The sequence below is a fragment of the Gobio gobio genome (assembly GCF_949357685.1).
Source record: "Gobio gobio genome assembly, chromosome: 1".
Classification (NCBI taxonomy): domain Eukaryota; kingdom Metazoa; phylum Chordata; class Actinopteri; order Cypriniformes; family Gobionidae; genus Gobio; species Gobio gobio.
Window position 1 is genome coordinate 32,468,907 of NC_137097.1, and position 6,462 is coordinate 32,475,368.

Here is a 6,462-nt window from a genome sequence, read left to right on the forward strand (position 1 = left end):
ACCATGAGCTCTTCTACCAGTCACCTTGACAACTTCAGCACATGTAGTTAGGATGTTTGGTATTCGTGGTCCTTGTATTTGAAAGGCATCAAAGAATTCCGTCTTGGCCAATGAGACGTTACTCTGGTCATCTTAAATCACGTACATCCTTTTACTCTGCTCTGGATGACCTTCAGGATAAACATTAACCAGACAAATCTTCGAGCATGATTTCCCTCCGAAGCCTCTACCACAAACTTGTGTACACAATGGTTTAGCTGCTAGGATTTGCCCATCATTGGGTGTGGTGACTAGCTCCCCGCCATGAACCTGGGAAGGGCTCTGTTCTTTGGAGCCTTTTTGCTCCTTGTAAGAAATCAGCTCCTTTGACTCTCTTGGAGCAGGGCCAAAGTGCATAGCGGCCACATGACGTTCACTTCCGCATTCTGCGCATTTGATAGAAGCACCACAGTCCCTGGCCTGATGGGAGACTGAAGCACAGCAGCGAAAACACACTCCCTTATCCCGGAGGAATTTCTTCCTGTCATCCAAGAGCATAGCTCGAAAGCTCTTGCACTTCTTAAGTGCGTGTGGTTTCTTATGTATGGGACATAGCATGTTCACGTCTTCTGTTTGGTTTCCCTCTCTATCTGTGGCCGTTTCTTTCTTGCTCACACTTGTCTTGTGCATAGACACAGGATTCTTGTAATTAAGATGCCCCATTCTCTCCTTTCTCAGAGCTGGTGCAGCTGTATTGGTCACATACAAACTTGGATCGTTTCTTGCCCTGGCTTGTCTCCTTACAAATTCTGAGAAGACTGAAAAGGGTGGGAAAGGTACCCTGTGATCTTCCTTATATTTTGATCCAACTGTTATCCATTTATCCTGTAAATGGAAAGGCAATTTTTCTACAATAGGACATTATAAATATTGACTTCCAGCTAAGGAAGTTTTCTGACTGATCATCAAATCTGGTCAAACCGCCTGAAACCAGCTGACTTCTTATTAAGAACTTAGCTAAGTCTGACGTTTTGCTATTTAGAACCTGGCCAGGAGAGGGATTAGGAGTGTAGTAGCTAAACACTTGCTGCTTTTTATGATTGGAAATATCAACTTGTTGCCTTTCCTCAACCTTGATTTTTTGATGTAGGCTTTGAATTTGCTGACTGGAATGCTGCTGGCTATCTAGCTTATGGGTATGTTGGTAGCTATCTGGCTGATGTAACTCAGAATGATGGAGATGTGCCTGATGTGGGCTTGAGTGGTTTGGCATCTCACAATCTCCATAAGAGTGGTGTGGTTTAAGACTGAGGGACTCAAATGCTTTACCAATGGTTACGTGCTCTTCATCCAACGTTAACAGGGCAGATGGCCTCTGTTGGCTTATATCAAACTGCTCATCTGGGTGAGAATCATCCCTTTGTGAGTGCCTTTCCACATATTCACTCACTTTGTCTTGTGGACTTTGCGATGGTAATGACTCAAAGTCCTGCTGGCTCCCATGAGAGCTTAATTCGACGGCAGCATTTTCCATGACAATGGCCTTCGCAATAGCTGCCTCTGCGTCTGCTTCTTGCTTGAGCGCATCTAATTCTGCCTCTAGACGAGCCTTTTCGATTTTAATGTTAATTTCCTTTCTGATGAAGGAGGCTCTGGCTTTAGCTGCTTCCGCCTCTGCCCGTGCCGTAGCAGCTGCCACGTTGACCATGGATCGTTGAGAACGTGTAGATCGACGTGCACTAGATGACGTGCGTGATTTTGCATCAGCGTTCCTTATATTGTCTTGTATTTTTGGGGTCTCAATCATTGAAACTTGAGACTGAGGTTCTTTCTCCGAAACCATCTTTTTCTCAGAGGACGTCATTTTACTGTACTGTTCTCATCTGACATGAAACAGCAAGCTAAACTCGTTCCTTCAAAAAGTTTTCCTCCAATGAACAGGCGGTGTGTTGTACTTGGCAGGTAATTTTAATGAAGAAAAGGTAAAACTGAAATAACAAACACATAACAAAGTACAGATAAGTAAACAAAGAATGTAATCAGCACAACAAATAAATTACTCCTAAATAGGGTCTTAAGTTATTAAATTAAATATACTCACTGACGATGCCCCATGAACAAATAAAAGATGGATGGAAAGAGATGGCATTAACTACAACATGTGCTTCTTCAACATGACCGCAACTGCAGCACAACAGGAAATGCTCTCACCCACAAGAAATCTAAATTACAAAATAAAACACACCCCTTCAAAATAAAGGCATTCCACATTAAACAGTCTCTTGCAACTTTCTTCATTACACCACAGCCCTCAACAACACAGACGACACTGAGCTTCAATTGAAAATGCAAGCAGCACAGCATGAGCTCAAAATGCTCTCAATGTTCACACAGTTTCTTGCAAGATCAAATTCCCCATTTCCACCTATCTACCAGGCACCAGTCCAGCCCTCACAGTACAACCCAAGACAACTGCCACTTCAGCCTACCTTTAACAACTTTACTCAGCCCCATGGGTAAATTTTGCATGGGTTCACCTCAGCCTCCGCCATGTAACCAGACAACCAACCAGCCTCTATCTTTTCTGCAAGATCTGGCTCAACCTCCTGCACATCCTCCAGATCTACCTCAGTCCTTCAGTCAGGTGTCAGCACACCCTCAAGGTCCAGCTCAGCAGCCCTTACACAAGCACTATCACTACCAAGTGTCATTAGCACATATGATCCTATCACACAATGTCCTTATTCACTATGTCTGTGTAGAGGGGGAGAGAGAGAGAGAGAGAGAGAGAGAGAGAGAGAGAGAGAGAGAGGGCCTATATTAGATCTTATTGAATCATATAAGCTCATATTATATTTTATTGTCACACTTTAATGAGTAAATTAATTTATTTAATGGACAAATTAAACACAAAAGTGTAAGGCTTTTATTTGTACACATAGCTTTGAAACGATGGGAGTGTGTTGCGGTTGCTTCATCTGACAGCTTCTTCCACAGGCTTCTGGCTGCTTTATTTTAAATAAGCACCAGATGGTGCTATTCTCGACACTCTTGAAGCTTCGACTCTTTTCCCGGAACAGTCAGGGGAAAGCCTCAGTGCTTCATGAGGCTTCATTTCCCCATCCCTACCTTATGCAAGTGTCCAAACATGTATATACAATCCAAGTGATAGTGAATCCAAATGCATGGAACTGGAAAGGTGAGACAATAAAAACTCTGCAGTCCAGGTTAGGTGATCACCAGTGCATTTGTAGTCCCCTGTTGGTTATCCACATAGACAGTAAAAGAAATGGACAGAGCGACTCCATAGACTTCAACGGGGAGAATTGAAGTCAGGTAGAAGCACTCACTCCCTGATGGCTGAGCGTACTGCGCAGCCGCAGACTGAGCTTGATGACGTAGATGTGACGTGATCAGCCTGTCGGACAGTGGCAAGTCTTCTAGTAGTTGTGCAATGTAAAATCTGAATCACCGAATCTTGCAGAGACAGAGAGGGTGAGCAGGAGCAACTTTTGATGAATGAAGCAGGATCTGCAACATCTCTATCTGTGTTTATGCCTCCACGTCCCCCCGATTGTCTCATAGACAGTAAAAGATTGCCTACGAGCTTCTCCTCGGGTCTATACGGTAATTTGCTCAACAGCGCGACACAGTCGCGTGGTTATGACGCAATGGTTAGCCTATATTTTACAAAAACATCTTCAACGGGGCGATAGAGTAAGATACAAGGTAATGGAGCCTTTTATACATTGTCGTAGGGCTGGGCGATATATATCGTGAGATTGTTATGCGCTTCTCATCAGTAAAGCCGGTTAATTGATTGGTAGTAAATCGCCTTCACCTGCTTTCAGATGGAGCGGCATTTACTACAAAGCTAAAACTCCAGTGTTAAATTAAGAAAGAAGTTAGAGAAGTTAATGAGATAATTAAGTGATTAATTTAGTGATGATTGAGCATTATTGAAGACACCTGATGTTAACAAGCAGAATCACTGAAGGAGAAAATCTCAAATTGTAAGCCACCGTTATGGGGATGGGTGTTTGCTTTAGTTGGGCTCTTGACCCTTATATTCTTAACTTTAGATTTTGTTTGTCTGCTGTTATTGATTTATAGCAGGCAAATTAACAAAGAAAAGTGTGATCTGATAGTGTTTGCTATGTTTTGACATAATCATGCAACGGTCAGAAAAATGAAACATTTTGAAATGGTTTTCTTATAATCCAAAATATTTAATAACCATTGTTCTGATCAAAAGACTTTCAAATTAATTTAATTAGAAACACAGACATCAAAAATCAGCCTGTGAGTCTCAACAATGGTGACAATAATAAAGCATGTTGCAGTGGCTACCACCAATCACAACTCATTAATGGCTCCCATCATGTATTGCGGTATGAATAAATTATGATCTGAATTGTCTATGTAATTTTCTTTTCCTAATTGAATATTCTGCTCGTCACCATTGTTGAGATGCATAGACTGAATCTTGACCTCTGTGTGTGGCTAAAAGAAAGACTTCTTTTTTTAAACAGCTTTTAAGAAGTCATTTATATTATATCTAAAACTTTGTATATTTATGCACAATCACAGTTATGCTGTAAACCACAACATAAATCAAAAAAATAGTTCAAATGATGATTGTCATAATATAACCAACATATCACTTTTTATCTTTGTTCTTCTGGCAGTTATAACTCAGATACAGCAGCCAGACAAAATCTAAAGTTAATAACATAAGGGTCAAGAGCCCAACTAAAGCAAACACCCATCCCCATAACGGTGGCTTACAATTTGAGATTTTCTCCTTCAGAGATTCTGCTTGTTATCATCAGGTGTCTTCAATAATGATCAATCATCACTAAATTAATCACTTAATTATCTCATTACCTTCAACACTCTTGAGTGGACTCATATACACTCCCAGGAGTGTTAATTTAACACTGGAGTTTTTGCTGTGTACAAAGAGCCGTAGTTAACTGACAAGCTGAGCCATATCGCATTAATTATCGCTGGTGATACGTCCGCGACATTAATGCGATATGGCTCAGCTTGTCAGTTAACTACGGCTCTTTGTAGTAAATGCCGCTCCATCTGAAAGCAGGTGAAGCCGATTTACTACTAATCAATTAACCGGCTTTACTGATGAGATGCGCATAACAATCTCACGATATATATCGCCCAGCCCTACATTGTCGTGTTTGTTTAGAAATAAACATTGGACGAATGGAGTCTTTAAATGCCTCAGATGTAAAGATATTCACTGTCAAAGTGAGGCCAAAATCAATGGGAGTCAATGGGATGCTAACAACAGGTGATGGCTTGGTTAGCAATGGCCGCGCCTATAGAGTGCCGCAGTTATGACGTCACTTTGTAGGCCAAAACAAGGAAGTGAAATAAGGCCTGTGGTTAACAAAGCCTCTAAATATTTTCACGTTTTGATCTATGACATAAAGCACATTAGTTAAAACCTGCTTGCGATTTTTTTAAAAGCTTTATTGTGTCTTAAAAACGGTGGTAGCTAACAAGTTGCTAAAACCCACTGAGCAAAGGTGTACGTTGAAAAGACGTCCACTGAGGAGCCAGAATGAAAGTTTTTATGACGTCTGTTTTTGACGTGTTCTGCACGTCCGATATAGACGTTCATGGAACCTAAGGTTAAAAACTAGTAATGTGCTCATTGTGGACATATTTCCCATTTGTAATTGCAAAGCAACTCACAGACAGTGTGTGTTTGTCCAGAAATCATGAAAATAAAAGAAACTTAGCTCACACCTTTAGACACTTTAGACAACTTAGCATTTGTAATTCACACATCTTTGGATCGTGAGAGATGTTTTCCATGATGGAGGCGATTTTAAAACAATTCCACACACTTGTTGGCGGAGATTCATCCTTTGAGGAGAATGAATGTGCTCACATTTCACAGAAATGTACCCAATTGATTTGGATTTGCTTTAACATGTTGAATGATGGGACAGATAGATTGAGTAAGCCTGACCAAAAATCAACATTGATTCAATGTTTGTCTTTTCAATACTGAAAAGCATGGAATTATCAACATTGATCCAATATTATTTAGCATTAACATTTCAACCTCAACCAAATTGATGATTCTGATGGAATTTCAACATTGACTCAATGTCACAATGCTATCTGTGGCATCTTGTGTGACAGTGTCACATGTTTTCGAATAACACGCAAACAAATTTTACGTAGTGTTTGCGAAAATAGACATTTGTATCTCCGCAATTCTATATTGTATTCTAACCAAACTTGGTACATATCATTACAAGCATGACCTGAAGCCACATGCTGCGTTTCGGCGCAGCAGCACCTACTTTGCGGAGATACGAAACATTTCTATTTTTTAAACGGTTTGCCCAAAAATCATAAAAATGGTCTCAATAGATTTGGGGCGACATGCTGAGTTGAATGATATCCAATTTTACCATATCGGCCGTTTTGGCTTTTGACCATTTTGAA